The sequence below is a fragment of the Elephas maximus genome, chromosome 3, assembly GCF_024166365.1.
Source record: "Elephas maximus indicus isolate mEleMax1 chromosome 3, mEleMax1 primary haplotype, whole genome shotgun sequence".
Taxonomy (NCBI): Eukaryota; Metazoa; Chordata; class Mammalia; order Proboscidea; family Elephantidae; genus Elephas; species Elephas maximus.
The window spans coordinates 156,165,031-156,188,595 of record NC_064821.1 but is presented as its reverse complement, the minus strand read 5'-3'; the positions used below and the strand labels follow the sequence as shown (position 1 = coordinate 156,188,595).

General features: G+C 42.8%; 1 non-coding gene and 1 pseudogene across 1 annotated transcript; both read left to right on the top strand.

The window, feature by feature from the left end:
* LOC126071379 (uncharacterized) overlaps positions 1-12,660 on the top strand; it is a 28,468-nt pseudogene extending 15,808 nt beyond the window's left edge.
* Positions 12,661-22,466: 9,806 nt separating this feature from the next.
* On the top strand, positions 22,467-22,539 carry TRNAK-CUU (transfer RNA lysine (anticodon CUU)). Its single transcript has one exon. It is a non-coding gene; the product is annotated as a tRNA-Lys (tRNA).
* Positions 22,540-23,565: the final 1,026 nt, after the last annotated feature.

Genomic DNA, 23,565 nt, shown 5'->3' with positions numbered 1-23,565 from the left:
ATTATCTCCTTAAAAATGACAACATATCTCTGAGATAGGGATTATAGCCCATTTATACATAAGAAAACAGGCTCAGAGAGGTTAGGTGACTTGTCAGAGGTCACAGTTTCAATCACACCAAAACTTATGACCTTTCTATTATACCACAGCTCCTTTTCATAATATATTAGATGATTCAGATGTACTCATTCAATGGTCGATAGAATTACAGAGTTTTTACAGCAGAAAACTTCCTTAGTCAACCATTCTTATTTGAAACATGAGGGACCTGAGTCCAGAGATGTGAAATGGAATTGTTGAAATTTACACCACTCAGTAGTAGCGGAAAAAGGGCTGGAAAATGGCTTCATGGCTCCTAATACTAACTTGCTAGTTTTTAAATCCAGGCTCTGCCATTTATTGGCTGTTCGGCTTTGGGAAAGTCTTTTGACCGTTCTGTCCCAGTTTCCTAGATTAATAACTGGAGATAATAATAGTACCTGCCTCACAGAGTTATTATGTGGATTTAAACGAGATAATTCATGGGAAAATCTTAGAAGAGTCTGTGGTGCACAGTGAGCACTTTGCAAACATTAGCTATTAAAACCAAAAAACTAAACCCGTTGCCACCGAGTTGATTCCGACTCATAGGACTGAGTAGAACTGCCCCATACAGTTTCCAAGGAGCACCTGGTGGACACAAACTGCCAACCTTTTGGTTAGCAACTGTAGCTCTTAACCACTACGCCACCAGGGTTTCCATTAGTGATTAAGCATCATCATTTGACTTAAGTGGATTCTTCCCCTTACACCATCAGTAATGTTACAGAGGTGCTAGTATACTGATAACAGTCATGTTCAAAGAACAAAGGTAAAAGACAAAGATGTAATATAATGCATGTGCAGGAATGGTAATAATAATTCATAGGACTGGATGAAACTATGGAAGAATCACAAAAACAAAACTACCCTGAGGTCACAGGCAAGTCGTGTTAGGCTTTTTCTTCCTTGAAACAACCCACTTTTTTTGAGTAGAGGTGAATTTACATGAATCACATTGCAAATCTGAAACCATTTCTCATCAGTTACTCCCCCTCTTTGAAATCATTAGATTTATCCCACTCTCCAATAACTGAAAAAGATAAATGCACAAATTAAAAAAAAAATACAACTCCAGCAGTGAGTGTGCACTTTTTTTTTATCTATGGAAGAACAATTAGATTACGATCACTGTCTCTCCTATTGCGTTCCCTTCAGCTGGCTTTCTCTAGAAGGAGGGATTTTCCAGAGTTCTCATTAATCACACTCATCAGCATTGCATTTAATCATTGATGTGTTTCTAAAGTAGCTTTCAGCAGCAGTCAGATTAGGCAAGGTTATGCTGTAGTAACAAAATTGCATTAATTTACAAGAACAAAGGTTTGTTTCTCACTTATGCTTCATGTCATGGCAAGTCGCCTGCAGCTCTGCCCCTCTTTTTACTCTGGGATCAAGCTGACAGGGCAGCCTCCATCTGGAACGTTGTGAGCATCAGAGTAGAGAAACAGAGAATGTGATAAAACGTGAACCAGTTCTTAAAGCTTCTGCCTGGGTATTGACATGCATCACTTCCATTCACCTTCATTGGTCAAAGCAAGTCACATGGCCAAGACTATTCTCAGCAGGGTAGGGAAGTGGATATTGATGAACATAGTACAATCTACGACACATTCCTACTTGCTACAATTATTCTTTTTTTTTTTTTTTTTGAACCTACTGAGCTAGGGTGCAATTCTACTTTTCCAAGATCAATATAAATTGTCTTCACATGTTTCCTGATTACTTCTGTGTGACTCCTGATTAGTTCTGTTTTGTTTAAATCTGAGACTGGACATAGTATTACTGTCCCAAATGGGACATATTTTGAAAAGGCCAAGTTTTTTTTTGACCACGTTAGGTTAGCAGATCACTACATGAATCCATTCTAAAGCAAATCTTTATGAGTTTCTATCTTGTTTTCCAGTTCTCTATTAGACCAGTGAATGTATCATCTATATCTTTTCCCCATGGGACCTGGCACTTGTAGTAATTATACCTGTCTTAGGCTGGGTTCTCTAGAGAAGCAAAACCAGTGAAGCATCTATGGATATATACTTAGAGAGAGAGAGAGATTTATATCAAGGAAATGGCTCCCGCTGCTGTAGAGGTTGGAAAGTCCCAAGTCCGTGGGTCAGTCTGGAGGCTTCTCCTAACTCACATAACTGCAGGGGCTGTCAAACCCAAGATCAGCAGGTCAGACAACAAGCCTCTGACTCACAGGCTCTGAAGACTGACAAATCCCAAGATCTGCAGGTAAACTGGCAGGCCGCTAGCTAACAGACTGTGGAGGGTGATGAATCCCAAGATGAGCAGGCAAGCTGCTAGCTCAAGTCCCAAGAACTGGGGCCAGATGAACAGAAGCCAGCTGCAGGATCCAGAGCGAGCAGAAGCCCACAAGCCTTGCCAGAAAGTCTACAAATGTTGGATGTAGGCCACACCCTCAAGGAAACTCCCTTTCAACTGATTGGCTACTCACAGCAGATCCCATTATAGAGGTGATCAGATTATATCAGACCTCATCATGGAACTGATTACATCATTATATGACTGCCAACCTACATCATAACTGCCAAACCACTGGGAATCATGGCCCAGCCAAGTTGACACACATCCTTAATGATTACAATACCTTTTATGTTTTTATAAATATTTGCTAATAAATTGATAAAAATCAAATTTTAGGGCGTCTCTTAGAATAAAAACCATAACCTTGATTCCTAGCTCTATCTCCACCTGCTCTGCAATATAAAAGCAGCAGGTTCATGTCTTGTCTCTGGGGTTAGATAATGATGATGTCACTCAATGGAATTGGTGAGATTGTGAGAGTTCATTATTTAATGACTGTAACCATTTCTCAGAGCATTCTGCAATCCATGTGCCTTATAATACGAAGCTGCCCAAATCAAAGGGAAGGCCAACATTACTTTGGAAGTCATTCGCTCCATGAGTCAGGGAAGAACTAACTTTTGCATACTTTGCCTCACACACAGTTTCCATAATTATGTTAACCAATTTGAGTTTGTATTTTTATCCAAATTACCTACATTCACTGCAACCCAGAACCTTATCTCCACGAAACAGACCTGAACAAGAACTGAGGAAAGGGAAATTACTTTCTTCAGGGGGCTCCATAAAATTCACCATTTTGTCAAAATCCATCTATAGCAGTGTTTCCCAAACTTTTTCCTTATTGTGCCATTTAGAGATACTTCTTCGACATTTTTTTCCCATTCGCCACCTAAGTGATAACAATATCACAGAAAAACTATATATCTGATTATTGATTATACTCATATCTGTATTTTATATCTGAAAAAGTAAGAGACATTTATCACCCCCATAGAGAATGCATGATCTCAGGACCAAAAAAACCAAACCCAGGGACGTCGAGTCGATTCCAACTCATAGCGACCCTCCAGGACAGAGTAGAACTGCTCCATAGAGTTTCCAAAGAGCGCCTGGCAGATTCCAACTGCTGACCCTTTGGACAGGTGCCTAATTCTCAGTCTTGTCCTTCCTGTGCACGCCTACTTAGTTTACACCTTAGTCATAATGTTCTGCTCTTCTTCCGCAATGTTCCCTGCTGTATTCTCTCACCTCTGAATCTTTGCTCATGCTGTGCCTTCCCTTTGCAGTAACCTCCTCATTGTTGTCTATTGATATCCAACCATTTTCCAAGTATCAGATCAAGCCCTACTTGCTCCAAGTAGAATTTTTTCCAAACGTTAATAGTTGGAATTAACCCCTTCACCCTACAACTTTTACATTTATGATTATGTTTATTGTCTTTATTGTAACGTCTCAGTCTTCTTTAGACTAAAATTATTTAAGTATATGACCCCCTCACTAGATTGTAATCTTTTAGCTGGCAAGGACCATTTATCTTCATATTTCCTACTATTCTTAGCACAAGAATTCATTCGAGACTTCAACAATAAATATTTGTTGTATTGAAAATTATTAATCTGTGGCTTACTTTATTCCTACTAGCATTTTATATTGATGATAGTCTTCACTGCCAGAGAGCTCATGTCATAAATTAGACACATACATTGACACAGATGCACAAATACACACGTGCCATATACCTTGAGTGGCGGAGCGGGCTATTCCTTCATCTCTCCATCCTTCTGCATATAAAAAGTGAGGTTCCTTCTTAGAAGGTTTCCTGAATCTATCAGCAGCACCACTGTTCTTCATATTGCACAAATTCAGTACTTCAGAGGCATTGTAATGTCTCCCTCTCCTTCATCCCCCATATCTAAGTAGTCGCCCAAACTTGTTGTTTTCTTCATTTTTCATGAATGTTAGATTTCTGCTTTTCTTCAGGATCCTTTTGCCAGCAGCTTAGTCTAAATCTATGGCATCTCATTCCATGGTTGATGTCTCTATCCAATGTTCACACTCTCCACATCTCTAGTCATAATCACCTGGAACCCTCATACTCACCCAATGGCGACTTCCTGAAACTTAGACTGTGATTTTATCATTCTGCTTGGCTGCTTAAGAATCAGCAGATGCTTCAGAATAAATGCAATTATCGCAACATGCTCCTCAAGGTCCTGCTTCAAACGGATTTACCCAACCAACCCTACCAGCCAAGGGTATTTACAAAGAGTATTCTTGGTGAATACTCTTTGTATAGTTAGGCCTATGTCTTTTCAGTCTTCCACACTCTAGGATGAAATTATGTGGCATCTATTTTTAAGTTAGTTAAAAAATTTTTTTTTCCAAAAGAATTGATTTCAATACAATTGCTATTGTTTCGACTGCCTTTCTAAGGAATATTCTTGCTAAAGCATTCTAGAAGTTTCAACAATTGTAAAATTTATAGGTTGTGGTCTACCCTAACAATCAGAGAAGTATGGTTGTATCTAAATCCAAAAACCCATTAGCTTCTTAAATTGAAAGTAATATTAAGAGGGGGAAATGTGATCACTTATTTATTCATACATTTTACAAATATTATTATTCACCTATCATAAGTCAGAGCCCCAACCAGGTGCTATTAATACAATGGTCAAAATGGGCAGTTTCTAGCTCCGTGGAGCCTACAGTCTAGCCTGACAGATAAGTCCAAATCTACTCTTAAGCAAGTGTAGAAAGTAGCTTCCATTTGCTTGGGAAGAGATTTACAGGTGGTTTCATCCTTCTAACATGGAGAAGCAATTAAGTGGTGTGCTCCTTCTCTCTTTTATTTTCATATCCGAGGCTATGTTTCTCTTTTTTTCCCTCTGTCTCTCTTTCTCTCACTACCTTCTTCTTATGTATGGATGGATGAAAGAAAGTTCTCCCCTGCCCTGTCGACTATTACCTCATTCAACTACAGAAGAGAAGACTGAAGAGACAATGCTCCAGTATACTTAAGCAAGACTATCTGGAGAATTGCCAGACTTTCTTGGAAACTCATAGCAGGAAATCATTGACGAGAAGCTAATGGAAGTTTTCATGCCTCAAGATTTACTCCCTATGGACTTTTCAAAATAAACTAACTAAGTAGAATAGTAGGTATCTAAGAAACCAAGCCTTATTTCATGTTTTGGAGGATATTTTTTCCATTCTACAGTTTAACATGTACTCTACAAAAGATATGAATTTAGAGAGAATATTTTAAATTCAAATCTATGAATTTTCTAGGTTTCACCAGAAAAAATGCAGCAAGATCAAAAAGAGCTGCTAGTTAAACTAGTATTTTTCTATAATCTCAGCTTGTTTTATGGTATTCCCAAATGCAATCACCTAGAAGACATAGAGTGAAAGAAATTTTTTCCGTTTTCCTTCCCTGCTCCAAAGTCAAATCTAAAATGTGTTCAACTTTTCAGCCACCCTACATTACCATAAAATTGGAAAATCCTAAATTTTCTCAACACTTATGAACATGCATCCACAAAGTGAAACCTCCAAATAATAATTTATCAATCTTTGCAATCTACAAGGCACTTCTACTATTCCTTGCTCTTGCAACACCCCGCCCCCCCCAACCCCGGCCAGGAGTTGGGATTTATTGTTCCCAATTGGAGGATTAGGAAACTAAAGCACAAGGCCAACCAGTTGGTAAGTGCTGGAGCCACAATCCAATTATTTAATCTTCTGAACCTAAGCCCTTTGTTCATTCAGAATTGCATGCTTCCTCAGCCTCTTTAAAGGAAACACTTTGTTCCCTTTACTGATCTCAGTTGTCCATAAAAAAGCAAAGTGATCCAACAGTCACGATACATGAGGAGGACAGAGGAACCCCTAATTTTTCTTTTGACAGTTATTGAATGACCAGGAGATGCAGCAAATGGTCTATGGGCCTCCAGATTGCCTCCTGTGAAATAGACATTCTCATTGCCTTCGAGAGAAGGCAGTGAGAGCAGGAAGGGAGGAGATGAGAATGGGAAGGCATATCACATGGTAACTGCTCTTGAAAGATGAGGAGCTGACTTCAGCCTTTCCAACTGTGTGGTATAGCACAGACCTTGGCAGATGGTATGAACAAATGCAGAGTGGCTAAGAAGAGATGTTTAGCAGGATTCCAACAGAATACCAACAAGCATTTCTTATTGGCTATGAATCTAGCATCAGGCAGAGCAACAGCAGCCTGACACACTGAGTCTATTAGTCAACTCTGGTTGAACTCCCATGTGTGCTAAGCACAGTACCGGTGCAGTGTGAGTTTATCTGAGAGGATAAGAGATCTAAAGAACAGACAAAGTGTCCATGAAGTACTTAGAGCTCTTTAAAGACAAGTATTGCTACTACGGGACTCCATCAGCAATGGCTGTCTGTGGTACTAGAAGGGAGATGTTAACTGTATTATAGTAAGCTTGTTTTGCTTACACCTACAAGAATAAAGTGACTGACAAATCTGACTCACTAAATAGACATAGTTTATAATCTCACTCTCACTAGTACACAAGGAGAAGGGTTTAACAGCATCATTTCTTTTCTTTCTATGTCATAACTTAGAGATTGGTCACCTTCATCATGTGCTTTATGAGCTATGTTCTTCCTTTTTCCCCAAAGACCTGCAATGAAGAACTCTGCCTCCAGATATGATCTTGCCTTCTTCCCCTTTTAGCTATCTCTTCACCAATCCTTTTGCTAATATCCCCTTTCCATTCTTGTGCACACCATTACACAGATACATCCAAATTTAGGAAAGCTTAAGATATAAAAAAAAATTGAACTTAGAAATGTAATAACCATGAATGATGTTTCTCGAATATTTCCTTGGTGTTACAAAAGATTTAAGATAGAGTATAAATAATCGTCTTCCAAAATGTATTTTAAATGTATTTGTTGTTGTTGTTGTTAGGTGCTGCTGAGTCAGTTCCAACTCATAGAGACCCTATGCACAACAGAACTCAACACTGCCTGGTCCTGCACCGTCCTCACAATCGTTGTTATGCTTTAGCCCATTGTTGCTGCCACTGTGTCAATCTACCTCATTGAGGGTTTTCCTCTTTTCTGCTGACCCTCTATTTTAGCAAGCATGATGTCTTTCTTCAGGGATTGACCCCTCCTGATAACATGCCTTGCCATTCTTGCTCCTAAGGAGCATTCTTTTTTTTTTTTTAAATAATTTTTATTGAGCTTTAAGTGAACGTTTACAAGTCAAGTCAGTCTGTCACATATAAGCTTATATACACCTTACTCCTAAGGAGCATTCTTGTTGTACTTCTTCCAAGACAGATTTGTTCGTTCTTTTGGCAGTCCAGGGTGTATTCAATATTCTTCAGGAACACCACAATTCAAAGTCATACTCAGTGAGTCAAGAGGGACTCTAAGGGAGATAGTTTAAGGGTGGACTAACCGGCACCTATCTTGTTTATAGATCTTCACTCCTTCTAATTAGCTGGCCAGAAGAAGGATCTATTGGAAAAGCCCTGGCTATACGGAGGCACGGAACTTGGTTACCCTGATAAATAATCTCTGGCAGTGCAATTCAAGTGCCACACCTTCCAGAACCAATATTTGTAAGAAGTGTGTTTTGTTCCAACTAAGACTGCAAGACTCAGTATCTAAAGTTAAAAAGACTCTTCAGTACACACCTTAGAAGAGAGATAAAAATTGTCCTGCACAGGGAGGGTCCTGGGTTTGAGCCAGTTGAATCTTCCTAACTAAAACACGAGACAAACAACGGGGCCCAAGGCAAAAAGACAATATTTCTTAACCAGATCCCGACCAAAACAAACAGAAAAAACATGCAGGGATCCAGACAAAAGACCAGATGGAGACCTGTGCCCTCATGCAGGTGGGGACTCGGCCCCTGGACAGTGACAGTTTCCCCAGGTGTCCTCCGGATGCGGGGATCAAGGGCTGTGCTCTCATGCAGGTGGGGACTCAGCCCCAGGACACAGCGAGATCACCACAAGGCCTATACCCGTTACGGAGGACACAATCCATCACCTAGTAGCTATTCCAAAATAAAACTTAAAATAGGTACATATTTCACTGCGCTGTCAGAATGTTTCTGTGCTCTAGCGAGGGACTTGCGGGTTGTCTGGTCAGGGTTGATGCCGCCCAGAAAGTCCTTCAGAGGAGGTTTCAGGACCTAACTTACCCGGAGCTGTAGTGTCCACTGTGTCTCACTTGGGGTACCAAAATGAAGTGGTCAACTAATAGGTTCTTGACAAGCAGACTGGTGAACTGAAGTCAACCAGAGGCAGGGTTGGAAGAACAGAAAGGTTTATTCACAGTTTGCAAACTGGGAGCCAGGCAGGGTCTCAGGACCTAAGGCTGCCTGCTCAGCTTAACCAGGGTAGATTCACTCTTTTTATAGGGAGTAATATACATGTGCATGAACAGAGAGGGGAGGATCTTCAGTCTTGTGATGTGTGCGCAGTCCTCATAATTTTATAAATAAGTTTTTGCACACGGCTCTAAAAATATTGTGCATAACCTTAAAAATATGGCGATGGCTTGCTACTGCCACCTGAGGTAGGACGTATTTCAGGTAAATTCAGAGTTAGTGCATCTGCTCTTTGGCCTCCTGCTAGGAGAAGAGAAGAAACCTGGGGAATCAACCAGTCTGGGTGAAGTGCTGGAAAGGTTGTAACAAAAATGTAGCCAGAGTAGACTTTTCTGAAAAACAGCCATTATGAGATACCCTTAATAACACTTTCATGGCTGCCTGCTTCAATACCATGCCTTCTTCCAGGTTTCCCACCCGATTGGCTTGTGGGAAAAAACAGACAAGTATGATTTAGGAATCACACCTAAGGCCCGAAAGGCTACCAAATTGTGCTTCTGCTCACAGACCTAGATGAACCCACATCACACACACAGTTTATTTTCCTAATATAAAAGAATATACATACTGATATACTTTTTTTTTCCAGTTCTACGGAGTTCTGACCCAGTATTCTGACATCATAAATGATTACAGTTTATCTTCTATTTCCAGACCTTCCACAATCCTGAAATATCTAGTGACACTCATCTAGCTGCTTCAGAGAGACCAGAAAAAGTCATTCTATGTTTTGATCTTCTGAAACCCATCCAGGTCAAAGGAATCTGTCACTATTAACAGGTCCCAGGTATGCTTAGTACCACCCTCAGTACTGCTATCACAATATTTACTTTTTTTTTTTTTTTGCCCACCTACTCATCCAACGCTGTGTCCAAAAAACCACCAATATCAAAAAAAATTAAAAAGGAGAATATTGCAGCATCTCTTCTCTTCCTCTCTTAGGCTCAAGTTTATCAATTGTTTCTTTTCCTTCCATGACTCCTCTTAATGTTCAAATGACAATAGGCAAGCACTTCTACTATCGCATACCCAGATGCCATTTAGCAGTAAACAGGGTAATTGCTGGTATCAAGGATGGTCAAGGTCAAGCAGACAAACACAACCATGCAGTAGGTGATTGGTTGGCTCTGCAGTGGCTTGCTTGGCATGTGGCCTCTGCAAATACATTGTACCCTCCCACCATTGTGGACAGCTTGGCCTGAATTAAAAGGAAAGGCCTGCATTTTAATTTACTTTATGGTAAGACATCTCAGAAAATATCCCACATTGTATGCTCATCTCCTTCCTTTGTCCTCCCTTTCCTCCATTCCTTGCTGTCCTCAGTCTGAGCTGGGGTTGGGGGGAGGTGGAAGAGCTGGCAGAAGGTGGGGGCAGCGGTGCGGGCGGACCGCCCCCCGACCCCTTCACCGCTATGGAGCCATTGACTTGCAGCCTGGGGCCCACTCAGGCCAGCAACGTCGGGAGTACTACACCGCGATCAAGAACTTGACCGTGCAGGACCCAGGCCGTAGCAACCCCGCTTACATTCTGCATAGACCATGGGCGCTACGGGCTGGACTCACCCAAGGCCGAGGTCGGAGGCCAGGTGGTGGCCTCACTGCCCAAACATGGAGTTCCTGATCATCTGGGCTGTGATCCTCAAATGGGGTTCTTTGTTCCTCCTAATATCAGTGTATTGCCTTGCTGCAGAGGGGAAATTGTACATTTAAAGAGAAAATACCATGGCCTGCTTTCCACGATGCAGTTGCTGTAGTCATCTATAATAATAAAGCCAAAGAGGAGCCAGTCACCATGATTCATCCAGGCACTGGAGATATTATTGCTGTCATGATTACAGAATTGAGGGGTATGGATATTTTGAGTTATCTGGAAAAAAATCTCTGTACAAATGACAACAGCTGCTGGAGCTCGTATGCGAACAAAGAACTTCAGCTGTAGCTCTCTAGTCTTCATGTCAATATCCTTTACTGTTTTAATGATTATCTCTTCAGCATGGCTCACACTCTACTTCATTCAGAAGATCAGGTACACAAATGCAAGTGACAGGAACCAGCGTCGTCTAGGAAATGCAGCCCAGAAAGCCATCAGCAAATTGACAACCAGGACAGTAAAAAAGGTGATAAGGAAACATACCCTGACTTTGATCACTGCGCAATCTGCATAGAGAGCTATAAGGAGAATGATATTGTCCTAATTCTCCCCTGCAAGCATGTTTTCCACAAATCCTGCATAGATCCCTGGTTTAGTGAAAACTGTACCTGTCCTGTGTGCAAACTTAATATTTTGAAGGCTCTGGGAATTGTGCCAAATTTGCTGTGTATTGATAACAGAACATTTGATATGGAAAGGCTCACCAGAACCCAAGCAGTTAACCAAAAATCAGCCCTTGGTGACCTTGCCAGCAACTGCTCCCTTGGCCTCAAGCCACTTCGAAGTTTGGGGATATTGCCTCATCCTCAGGATGGGGAAAGTACTCCTAGAACAGGTGAAAACCGAGGATCCAAGGTGGCCGCTCTAACTGCTGGGACCCTGCTGCTCCTGACAGGCATCCGGGCAGCATCTTGGGTCATTGTGACTGTTCTACTCAAGAGGAATCAGGAGCAGCTGTATCTGGTGCAGCTCAGCCCAGGGAACTCTCCACTCATGTTGTTTGATGGTACAGGAGGGACATGGTGGCTACTGTGCTCCTCGTGCTCCAATGCCAGGGTGGCCAGGCTCAGCTGTGAGGAAATGGGCTTCCTGAGGGCACTGGCCCACTCGGAGCTAGACGGGCAGATGGCACACTGAGCTTCTGCGTTGACGAGGGAAGGCTTTCCCATTGCTGGAGTTTGCTAGAGGTCATCTCTGTGTGTGACTGTCCCAGGGGTTATTTCTTGGCTACCATCTGTCAAGACTGTGGCTGCAGAAAACTGCCTGTAGATCGCATTGTGGGATGCCAGGACACCAGCCTGGGAAAGTGGCCATGGCAGGTCAGTCTTCCCTACGATGGGGCACACCTCTGTGGGGGGTCCCTACTGTCCAGAGACGGGGTGTTGACGGCTGCCCACTGCTTCCCTGAGCAGAGCCAGGTTCTGTTCAGACGGTGGGTGTTTGCTGGTGCAGTGGCCCAGGCCTCGCCCTATGGCCTGCAGCTGGGAATACAGACAGAGGTCTACCATAGGGGCTGTCTTCCCTTCTGTAATTCCAACAGTGAGGAGAACAGCAATGACACTGCCGTTGTCCACATTTCCAGCCCCCTGCCCCTTACGGAGTACATCTAGCCCGTGTGCCTCCCGCTGCTGGCCAGGCCCTGGTGGATGGCAAGCTGTGCACCATGACTGGCTGGGGTAACACGCATTACTATGGGGAGTCGCTGCTCTCTGCTATGAAGCCACCAAAAGGGAGACTCTGACCTGGGGCTGCTCAAATGACTCCTGGGCCCTGGGGTGGAGGGACCCTGAAGGACCTGTGGTGGGCACCAGGAGGGAAAGGGGTTGTGCATGCTCCCATCTCTGGCCAGCCTTGCCTGCATGACCCCAGGCCATCAGGCTGGGGTACTTCAGGGTGCTTGAGTCCTCATAATCAGCAATAATGTCTGCAGCAGCCCAGACTTCTATGGGAATCAGATGAAGCCCAAGATATTCTGTGCTGGCTACCTAGAAGGTAGCACTGATGCCTGCTAGGGTGACAGCAGCAACCCCTTTGTATATGAGGACAGCATCTCTCGGACCCCACGATGGCAGTTGTGTGGCATTGTCAGATGGGGCACTACCTGCACGTTGGCCCAGAAGCCAGGTGTCTACAACAAAGTGAGCTACTTCTGGGAGTAGATCTTCCAGGCCATAAAGAGTCACTCCAAAGACAATGGCATGGTGACCCAGATCTGACCTGAGACTTCCCAAGTGGAAACCACTCATCCCTGGTACCACACAAGTCACACCCTCCTGATGCATATGTAAATATTTCCCAGCCCTACATGGACCTGTATGGCTAGGTTAGGCTTAGGCTAGGTTTAGGCTAAACCCTTAGGGAACGTATTACATATTTACATTTCCCATTCTCTATAGTGGCATAAAAGGAGCCATGTAGGTGGAAATGGTTAAACACTCAGTTTATAACTTGAAGGTTAGCGGTTCCAAACTTACCCAGTGGCTCCATGGGAGAAAGACCTCACCATTTGCTTCCGAAAAGATTATAGCCAAGAAAACTTCTTGGGGCAGCAGTACCCTGGTGATATAGTGGTTAAGGGCTACGGCCGCTAACCAAGAGGTCAGCAGTTCGAATCAGCCAGGCGCTCCTTCCAAACTCTATCGGGCAGTTCTACTCTGTCCTATAGGGTTGCTATGAGTCAGAATCGACTCGACGGCAGTCGATTTGGGTGCTTTTGGTTTTTGTACTCTGGCACATGGAGTCAGTATAAGCTGAAATCCACTCAACGACACCTAACAACAAAACACAATGGCGTAAAGTACTTAAAAAAACAAAAACTGTTCAGTGGTTTCTCAAAAAAAAAAAAAAAAAATCATAGAACTACCATATGACCCATCAGTCCCAATTCTAGGTATATACCCAGAAGAAGTGAAAGCAGGAATGCAAACTAGAATGTGTAATCCAGCAGGGACTATCCAAGTATAGTTCGACCTTTTGTAGATGAGGAGACAGTGGTGGCAAGAGTGTGAAGATCAGGTAAACCTGCATGACCTGCAAATGACAAACTGGGACCAGAACCCAGGTCTTTGACCTTTTCCAGTGCATCTCAGAGTTTAGGGAAAGGGAGAGTAAAAGCTTCAGTCTGGTTAAAGCCAATGAGCACCAGAGGCTATTGGGCCATCTTGGTAAGGAAAGGAAAAAGGCTTTACAGAAGGGGCTTGCAAGCGTTCTTCTAAAGAGATCAGGGAAAAAAGGAATCATCGGAGAGAGAAAAATGGGAATTAGCAGGTAAAGAACGAGGCACACCAATGTTCTTACAGCACTTCACGACAGCCAAAATGTTGCAACAACTGAAATGTCTGTCAGTGTGAATGGATACACAACATGGAATATTACTCAGCCATAAAGAGAAATGAAGTCATGATGCATGCCACAACATGGATGAACCTTGAAAACATTATGACGAGTGAAATAAGTCAGTCTCAAAAGGACAGCTACCATATGATCTCACTTAAATGAAATAACGAGATATGTGTTGTTGGTCGGTGCTGTCGAGTCACTACCAATCATAGTGACCCTATGTACAACATAACGAAACACCACCTGCTCCTGCGCTATCCTCATAATCATTGCTATATTCTAGCCCATTGTTGTGGCCACTGTGTCAGTCCATCTCATCAAGGGTCTTCCTGTTTTTCACTGGCCCTCTGCTTTACAAAACGTGATGTATTTCTCCAGGGACTGGTCCCTCCTGATAACATGTCCAAAGTACGTGAGACGAAGTCTTGTCATCCTCACTCCTAAGAAGCATTCTGGCAGTATATATTCTAAGACAAATTTGGCAGTCCATGGAATATTCAGTATTCTTCGCCAACACCATAATTCAAAGGCATCAAATTCTTCACTCTTCCTTATTCATTGCTCAGCTTTTGCATGCATGTGAGGCAACTGAAAATACCATGGCTTGGTCAGGTACACTTTAGTCCTCAAAATGACTTCTTTGCTTTTTAATGCTTTAAAGAGGTCTTTTGCAGCAGATTTGCTCAGTAGAATAAGTCCTTTGATTGCCTGACTGCTTCTTTCATGGACATTGATTGTCGATCCAAATAAAATGACATTCTTGACAACTTCAATCTTTTCTCTGTTTATCATGATGTTGCTTATTGGTCCAGTTGTGAGAATTTTTGTTTTCTTTATGTTCAGATGTAATCTCTACTGAAGGCTGTATCTTTGATCTTCATCAGTAAGTGCTTCAAGTCCTCTTCAATTTCAGCAAGCAAGGTTCTGTCATCTGCATATGACAGGTTGTTAATGAGCCTTCCTCCAATCCTGATGCTGTATTCTTTTTCATATAGTCCAGCTTCTCGGTTTATTTACTCAGCATACCGGTTGAATGTGTGTGGTGAAAGGATACAACCCTGACACACACCGTTCTTGATTTTAAACCACACAGTATCCCCTTGTTCTGTTCGCATGACTGCCTCTGGATCTATGCACAGAGTCTGCATGACCACAATTACGTGTTCTGGAACTCCCATTCTTCGCAATATTATCCATAATTTTCTATGATCCACACAGTCAAATGCCTTTGCGTAGTCAATAAAACACAGGTAAATATCTTTCTGCTTTCAGCCAAGATCCTCTGATATCAGCAATGATATCCCTTGTTCCACTGACAGACTGACAGATAAGTCGGGGAAGGAAATATGTAGAAACCAAAAATTATTAGTTACCAAGGGTGGAAGGTAGGGGGAAATGGGGAGTTTTTTGCTTAGGAGACATTGAGTTTATGTTAGTGGTGGTGGAATAATTTGGAAAAGAATAGTGAGAATGGTTGCACAAGTGGAAAAATGTAATCAATGCCAATGATATATATGTAGAAATTAGGAAACTGGCATATGTTTAGTTGTGTATATTATCACCACAGCTTAAAAACAATTCTTTTCCCCTAAGAACTCATTTGAAATGTATCAGGTTACAGAGACCACGTAAAAACAAGAAATTAGTAGTTTTTCACTTTTCACTTCAAAATTTTGCTAATCTATTGAAAATATTCCTAGAAATTCCCCTAAGATACAACCTGAATGTGGAAGTAACTTTAAAGAATATTGGCCTCCACGGGGTGAAAATGGATTGGTCCAAGGTTAAAGCCTTGTTCTTTATCTGCTAATTCCCATTTTTCTCTCTCCGATGATTCCTTTTTTCCCTGATCTCTTTAGAAGAACGCTTGCAAGCCCCTTCTGTAAAGCCTTTTTCCTTTCCTTACCAAGATGACCCAGTAGCCTCTGGTGCTCATTGGCTTTAACCAGACTGAAGCTTTTACTCTCCCTTTCCCTAAACTCTGAGATACACTGGAAAAGGTCAAAGACCTGGGTTCTGGTTCCAGTTTGTCATTTGCAGGACATGCAGGTTTACCTGATCTTCACCCTCTTGCCACCAGTGTCTCCTCATCTGCAAAAGGTCGAACTGTACTTGGATAGTCCCTGCTGGATTACATATTCCAGGGATCTTCCCTTGGCACCACCCTCGTATTAACAAAGAATAGGGCATGAATTTGGGAGGCAGATTTTCCTGGAAACATTCTTCCCTATAACCAGCTGTTTCTGCAAGTGCATGTTTGAGGCTATGCACATCTCTTCCCAGGAAGTGTGAGAGGGCTTCATTTTCCTCCAGGAAAATACAATAGAGAGTAAACTGGCAGATGAGGAGGGATCTCACCAATCAACAAGCAGTATCTTTGAGCAGGGCTATCACCAGCACCGGGGGTAGGACCTAAGTATATTTCAGACCACACTTCCTCTCCCCTGCTATCATCACTAACTCCTTCCAGACTGTGGCTCATCCACTTAACTGCACTCAGTTTGCACCTGGCCTCCATCACCACTTAGTCCTCACTTTAGCCTCACTTAGCTATCAGCAGCACCTGGTAGAAGATTCTCATTTGGATTTTTTCCTTTCTGTTTCAGGTAACAACTAATGCTGGAACTAGGAAAAGAGCTTGTCTAATTTCAACAAAGCATAGTCACAAACTTCAGCTTAATTCTCAAATTGCTGACCAAAACTAATACAAGTGAAAGTCCAAATCTGAAAGCAAGATGAGAATCGGATGTCACTACCACTTAGGATTTTTACTCCAGACAGCTGGTTTCATGGCAGAAACTGCAACCCCTCAGCCTCCTAATGTGATAACTTCCTGAAGGGCACTGATGACTCGTTCCACAGATAATCATGAGAGAACCAGATCCTTTTCCCTCCTCAGCCCCATCCCGTAGATGACAGGAGTTAGCGACAGCTGGAAGAAAATCTCGAGGACTTGGGAATAATAATATCACTGCAGACTATTCATCAGCTCTTCGGCACACGTCCATTTCCCTTGAAAGATGAGGGTTTTTAAATCTCTGAAAATGAACTATTTTATACATGTTCTGTTGCCTAAAATTTTCTTTGTAGATATCAAAATTATAAAGTTTTCTTTTCCAAGCTAATATAAGAAAATTCCATCATTAATACATCCACTACATTTATATCTCAGAGCAATAGCAACCCAGTGTAGGTACATCACTTCCTTCCAAAGTTAAAATGTTACTAAGCACCTGGTATTACTTAGAAAAACAATACTGCGTCTCACACCTGAGAACAGAGCTAACTCAGCCAACACCATCTATCCTTGTGGTGAGGTGCCTGTAATCAGGGCAGCAGACTCACATGTGTCCAAGATTGGGTTCTCAAAGAAAACAGCGATAGACTCTCTGCCAAAGAGGAATCCTGAGAGCTTGCCGTTCACACATGATAAAGAAAAACCTTCCTGTACAGTTCTAGCAGAAGTTCCATCCTAGAGGTCTCTGCTGAGGTCTCCCAGATGATACTGGGAGGTTTCAAATAATTTTACTATCCTCTTGTTGTTGTTTGCTTATTTTTCCCCAGGAAACAAATTTCTCATAAACATTGACTTGTCTTTTGAAATCCAGTAAAAAAGCAGGACATCTTATTCAGAAACTTTGAAACACACAAAGTAGCCTCAAACTTACCAGACTAGAGTAGGCTAATTCAAGGAAGAAGGACAAAGGAGACACGTCTCCCAAATCCTGTGTGGCAGGAAGGGATCCCTTCAGAAGAGTTTGTACAGCAGATTAGTGATCTTTGTTAAACTGTAGCAGTGAATGGTAGTGGGGACTGTCACATCCTCCAGCAAGGAGACCCATAGGAGTCAATTTTAATCCAGGATGCTGACAGCTCTCCACAGCCGACCATATTTTACAATCATCCTGTCCCTACCCCCAGCAACTACTGGAAAATTTTTTTAAACCTAAAAAAAAATTGGAAGAGTAATACGATGATCACCTCACATTGCTCTACTAAGTTCAGCAATTGATATTCATTTGCCTCTTTCTGTATTGACATACACCCACACAAACATACATATTTCTTTAGTAAATTCAGACAAAAAAAAAAAAAACTTCTAGATACTTCTCACTATCCTGAGATTAAGGGACAGTATTATATATCACCATAATATAATTCAATTATTAAACTTAAGAATATCAACATTAGTTCAATAAAACCTAACATAATGTCCAGGTAAAAATTTCCTCCATTGTTTTACAGACAGACAGATATAAATATATCATGAGAGTGAAAATGAGAGAGCTAGAGCCAGAGAGCCAGAGTGAGAGCAGATTGAGAGTTGTGGTGCTGTTGATTCTCCAACCTTCAATCAAGGCTCCTAAATGGCACTTGATTGTCATATCTCTTTATTCCTAATTACATTGAACTGTCTCCCTACCCCCTTTGTACTCTTTTGTTGGTGTGTTTTTTGATGATATCAAATTTTTGAAGAGGACAGAACCACTGTCTTGCCCTACATTCTGTTCAAGCTAAACACTTTGGGCAAGAACACTGCATATGTAATGCCGTGTGCTTTGAACAGCATCCCGTCGGGAAGGAAAGAGGGGTCAGAGTGTTCATCACTGTTACTTATCCTTAGCTTTCTCCCTCTGCCACATCTTTCTCCCACAGAGCGCCTGGTGTGTCTGTCCTCTCCACTGTAAAGATACATTTTTTCACTTTGTAATTTTTAGATAGTTTGTGGGATGATACTTAGAGAGTATGTAAATACACTGTATGTGTGCACTTGTGTATTGTTAGAAGTTTTAAGGTTTGTTGATGATCCCTGCCTGCATCAATTGTTATATTAGCACTTGCAGCACGGAGACTTCTATATCTATCTACAATTTTTAACCAAACATGTCGTGAGGTGCCATCGAGTGGATTTTGACTCACAGTGATCTCACTTGACAGAGTAGAACTGCCCCATGAGGTTTCCTAGGCTCTAATCTTTACAGGAGCAGATCACCAGGTCTTTCTCCCTGTAGGCACTGGCTTCTTTCCTGGGCAAGAGTAACAGCACTCTGGGGTAGAAAGCAACCTTGGAGGTCCCTCAAGTAGTTTTTTCAAAGAACTAGGGAAAAAGTAACAACTCATCAAGGCTAGGAAAAAACCTCTCAAGCTGTTTTTTCCGAAGATCCAAGGCAAAAGACCACATAAAGGAACTCATTGCACCACAGATGTATAAAAAAATTGTTGTGCTGGCATATGCACGAAGAAAAGGACTCATTGAGTTGGAAAAATAAATTGAAATACAAATACATTTATACAACCATTGAGCTCAAATGAAAAACATTTAAACATATGCCTTCCACTTTTTGCAAACATGGACTAACCAAAACCAAACCCTTTGCCTTGGAGTAGATTCCGACTACTAGCAAACCTTTTATACAACTGTCCCAGAGAGTTTTCAATGCTGTGATCTTTACGGAAGCTGATTTCCACATCTTTCTCCCGCACAACGCCTGGCGGGTTCAAACTTCGGACTTTCGGTTAGCAGGTGAGCGTGCTTAACCACTGCGGCAACGGGGCTCCTGAACAACAACAAAAAAAAAAAAAACAGGAATTTTATGAAACACCGGTTTTCAAAACACTGAAAATCAGGCAACAAGGGTGACCAATCCTTGAAAACCAGGAAACAAACAAGGTGAGCCCTACGATTGCCCCAACATACTGCCTTTTCTGCAATTGCTCTTCCAGACTGTACCCTATAGAAATACTTGCACAAGTCGCCAAAGATATGTGTACAAGAATGACGGAAGTGTTCAATAAATAACAGTACAAACAACAGGAAAAGCTCGTTTAATGATGATGATTTTATTCTTTCAAGCATTTCCGGATTCCCAGGCGCATTCCTAATTTGTTCTGAATGACTCTTCTGGGAGGATCTGAGATGACAGGAGGGTAAGGGAGGTCTCCGCTTCCCGGGGTGGCCTGCGAACTACCAACCTTTCGGTTAACATTCGAATGCGCTAACAGGTTGCGCCACGGAGCCTTCAGTAGCCAGTGTTTCTGGTGTCGATGAACAGGGATTTCTAACTAACCACGATGTCTGCCGCACAATTGCGCAGGCTCCACAGCCTCGGAAAAACCGGAAGGGTTAGGGCGACAAATCGCGTTGGTCTGCACATTTGAAACCCGTGTTTTGGGTGAGTCCCAAACTAGAAGGGCCGCGGAACGGCCTTCACCCTCCTTGGTCCTCTTCCGCCTCAGAAGCTAGCAACACCCGGAGACCCCTAGTGCGACCTCCGCCTAACCGGGGCGGGGCCCACAACATGCTGAGCCCCAGTGGGCTTGGGGACGTCTCTTCGCATAGCATCTCCTGCTCCTCCTTCGCCCGCCCGCGCCACTAGACACCCCCGGCTCAACTTGGTTGTGGTCAGTGGTGAGGGAAATGGGAAAATAAGGGGGAAAGGGGAACCGTGAAGGGGAGCGAAGGAAAACAGGAAGACGTGGGTGAGGACAAGAGCTCCAGGAGGCCCTGTGCAGAGACTCAGGAGGCATCCTGGCAAGGAGAGAATGGTCTTTCTGAGGAAGCGGGATGGGGAGGCAGGCGAGGGACGGAACTGAGAGAAGACTTGAAAGAGAGAAAAGCAAATTATCTGTGGCTATTTAAAGCAAGGAAATACTGTGAAGGTTCTTACTTCAAAAACATTCAAGGAAACGCATCATCTGTTAACAAGTTTATGGCATGCGGTGATCAGTGAGTGGTTGGTACTCTTCGTTTACCCACAGTAATCTCGGCAGTGTCAGCAGTCTGTCTTGACAGGAACTCACTCCTCTTGAGGTTTGCCTTTAGTTCTTGCGCAGGCTGCACGCTTCTATGAGGCCATACAGCGGCAGGACTCAGCTGCGAGTCAAGAGAAGCGAAAGCAACGTGATAGTGCACAAACCTGGGCTCTGGTCATTCGGAAACTATAGCTGTTCCCCACAAGTGAGGAGAAAGTAAAATGCAGCCTCTCACTTAGTCTGAGTTGTGGTCATAACCGTTTTTCTGACTGAGATATTTCAACTATCAGTATGACTTTTTTAGACTAAACCCATTAAACTCATTGCTGTCGAGTCAATTCTGACTCATAGCGACCTTTTTAGACTAAGGGAGAATGAATTTTTAGTGAGTTTAAAATGTAATCCAAGCTCTTTGCCATGCTCTACACAGTCTTATCCCCATCCTCCATCCCCCATGTTTATCCCAACAGTTAATTCTTCAAATATAACTCAAACAGTGTGAAATGTAAAAACCTTAACTGGGTGACTTATTAAAATGGAAAAATGTAACCATCACGCAGATCAAGTTACAGGGAATTTCCATCATCCCAGCAAGGTCTGTAGAACCCTTTTCCAATCAATCGCCGCCTGCCCACGCTTAGTTATTCACTATAGTGATTTCTATCACCAGAGATTAGTGTTGCCTACTCTTGGAGTTCACGTTAATGAATGTATATCTTGTAATACCTGGTTTCGCTTTGTTTTGTTTTTTTAGTCAAGCATTGTCATGTTTTTGAAATATATTCATACACATTGTTGCCTGCCTGCGTCACTGGTTAATTTCTACAATATTAATGCAGGTTATTCCAAAGTGCGAATACAGCAGTATTGATGGGCAGTTGGGTTACTTGTAGTTTTTGGTCGTGACTAAGGCTGCTATGAATATTTTCAGATGAGTCTTTTGTGGACGTGTGCATCCATTTTCCTGGGGAACTTAAGTACAGTTGTCCTAAACGAGTGGCCTTGATGGCACACTGGTTAGGACTCTGCATTGTGGCCTCAGCAACTTCGGTTCAAATGCCAGTCGCGACATGTAGTTGAAACTTCTTTCTGCAGCCCTGTCTTTTAAAAGTTGTAATGCTACTTTTGCTGGAGGCAGCCTCTCAGGAGTGCAGCCAAAGAATTGGCAAATAGTATTTTCCACCATCCATACGGAGAGACACTTCAGGGCAAAATGAAAATCCATGGGAGCAGTAACCAAGGCTGCAAGGACAGTCTCCTTCACCTTCACAGGAGCAGCGGAGAAGACCCTTCTAGAGGATGACCCCGGAGCTCCAACCTTTCAGAAGCTAGAGATTGGAACCCTTTGGAGAGGAGCCAAGGATCCCGTGAGCAAGGATGCATGAGGCCCTGAATCCGATCTGAGTTTACAAATCGATACTCCCAGTTTATATATTTAAAAATTGTGCTCCCAAATATATAGGACCTACTTTCCAATAACGCGTCGCCCACTCCCCTCTGCCCCCACCCGCATCATGGTTTAGGAGAGAAAAGGATTTGGACCGTGAAGACGGAGCTCGGGCTGCAGCTCGAAGGTTCCAAGAGCAAAAGAGTGTCCGCTTTTCCTCCTGCTCCCCGCAGTTGTTTGCGGCGCTCATCCCCCTCCCCTCGAGCTGTTCCGGAGCCAGAGTCCTCGAAACCGGGTTCTCAGAATGACCAGGTCCAGAAGGAATTTTCGTAAATATCCAGGTTTCAGGACTCTTGAGTCCCACGTCAGGTGAGTCCGATGAACCTGCGCAAGCTCTGTCTTTGAGCCTCGAGTGTTTCAGTGGTAAAAGGTAGAGACTGCGTCCATGAATTTGTAAACTCAGGAATTACTTTCACACTGAGTAATTATGACTCTAGCTCACTAAAGATAATAACAATTATGTAGAAAGCAAGTGGCTGTGGTGCCCGACTAGCTCAGTCGGTAGAGCATGAGACTCTTAATTTCAGGGTCGTGGGTTCGAGCCCCACGTTGGGCGGGTAGTTTTTATCCTCCCTTCCATTGTTACAGAATCTTCTCTAGCCACTTACCAAGAGAATTAAAAAAAAAAAAAAGAAGAAGAAGAAAAACCCATTGCCATCCTCATTGCCATCAAGTGAATTCTGACTTATAGAGACCCTATTCAACAGAGTAGAACTGCCACATAGGCTTTCCAAGGACCACTGCTGGATTTAACTGCCTTTCTTTGGATTAGCAGCTAAGAGATCTCAACCACCTAGCAACCTAAGCTCCACCAACAGAATCAGGAGCTTTTAAATTGTCAGTTGCTGCCACTGAGACTTCCTCTCACTTACTTTGAACATGTTATTAGGAGGGACCACTTCCTAGAGATGAACATCAAGCTTGGTAGAGGGCCTGCGAAAGAGAGGAAGACCCTCAAGGACATGGATTGAAACAGTGGCTGCAACAATGGGCTTAAACATAGCAATGATTGTTAGCATGGTGCAGGACCCGGCAGTATTTCATTCTGTTGTACATATGGTGGCCAAGAGTCAGAACCCACTCAAGTGCACCTAACAACAGCAATAATATATTTTTGACACATTACGAAAAAGAGAGAGAAGAAATATAATTTTGAGTGCATGTGGTGAAAATCTACATAATAAAACCTACGCCTACTCAATGATCTCTCCAAGTACAATTCTGTGACATTGATTACATTCTTCAAGCTGTGTAACCATTCTCACTATCCTTTTCCAAATCATTTTCTGGGAAATGATTTATCCTTAAACATAAAAAGTGATTGTCCCAGAACAAGAGACCTTGGAGGCATGTAAAGAACTGCCATGAGGCTTGTGAAGAACTACCCTGAGACCATCTCTCCACTTGCCTCCCTATCTTCTCTGGGAGGCAGTCATGGGACAGTTTCTCACCGCCTTCCAGGTTCTGATGTGAGATGCGAGGTTTTATGGTCTGTTCACCTTCAGGCTATAGCTGCAAACTATAAAACTGGTTAGCTGCAGTCTAGAATTGGCTCATCAGCAACAGATATCCTACAACTCTT